Consider the following 1,255-nt stretch of genomic DNA (forward strand, 5'->3'; position numbering starts at 1 on the left):
TACAACCCAGAAGGAACATGTTGGAGGCTGGTGGTGATGGTGGTACAGCCAGGCAGATGGGGCAGGCATACCTCTTTAGATCCAGGTTCCTACAGTGTGTAGAAAATGGATTAAGCCTGAGAACAGGGGCATGGGAGTGTAGGTGGGAGACTGGAGGGTACAGAATGGCTACAAACCAAAGGAGGGGGCAGAACCCCCCCTGGTGCCCAGGGGAGCTGGTTGGGTTCAGTGAGAACTCTCATTAACCAGTCCTGAACCCCTCCACAGTGCCGCTAGTAGTGAGCTGCGAAGTGAAGGACCCACAGGCAGGAACAAAAAGCAGCCTCTTACGGTCCTGTCGGAACAAGACGAGGGTGTGTTTACCTCTCACAGGAGCACATTCAGGGACATGGCAAGGGATTATTAGAGAGAAAAACTGCTCTCCCCTTTCCTGCCAAACCACTGGAGTTTCCAGTTTAAATTGTGGTGATAGAAAATACCCCAAGTCTTTCTAACAGAACTGAGAGTTTTCACAATGATAATTCACTGATGAGTTCTGGAATTCAGGAAAGAAGTGATGGAGGGAGTCACCAGCCAGAGGAAATGGAGGGCGTAGCAGAACAGAGTTAGAAATCAATTATTGGAAAAATAAACCTGTCATACCTCCACATGAAGGCCTTGAAATTTCACATCATTTGCAGTTATCTGAAGACTAACTTTACTTTCCCAGATAGTCCCTTGTCTCTGGTTACTGGCTTTTATGCTTACCCAATCTATTTTGAAAAGATTTTCAAAACTTTCAATTTTTTCCCTACATAATCCTAGAAATAGAACAGAAAATGCCTCAAGCATGAATGGAAACTTGCTCTTGTTTACTTCCTGCTATTTCATCACAAAGATTCCACAAGAAAACATGCTCTTAATAACTTATGTTTCTTTTTTTATAATTAAAATTTGTCAAATCACAGAAATATTTTTTTTAGGGGATGCTGGGGATTGAACCCAGGGCCTTGTGCATGTGAAGCAAGCACTCTATCAACTGAGCTATATCCCCAGCCTAAATCACAGAAACTACTTTTAAAGTGTTTTTTTTTTAATTTAGCAACTAAAATAGTGCCTGGCACATCATAAGTTTATAATATATTATCATACATATTTATTATTATTTATTTAACAAATATTTGTTAAATAAATAACCAAATTCATTTCATGGCATTAAATATTTTTCTGTAGCATTTTTTTTTGGGGGGGTGGTACAGGGAATGAACATAGGGGC

General features: G+C 40.7%; 1 non-coding gene across 1 annotated transcript; it reads right to left on the reverse strand.

Moving 5' to 3' along the window:
- Nucleotides 1-960: 960 nt before the first annotated feature.
- Trnav-cac (transfer RNA valine (anticodon CAC)) lies at nt 961-1,033 on the reverse strand. Its single transcript has one exon. It is a non-coding gene; the product is annotated as a tRNA-Val (tRNA).
- Nucleotides 1,034-1,255: the final 222 nt, after the last annotated feature.

Source organism: Urocitellus parryii, chromosome 2 (genome assembly GCF_045843805.1).
Source record: "Urocitellus parryii isolate mUroPar1 chromosome 2, mUroPar1.hap1, whole genome shotgun sequence".
Taxonomy (NCBI): Eukaryota; Metazoa; Chordata; class Mammalia; order Rodentia; family Sciuridae; genus Urocitellus; species Urocitellus parryii.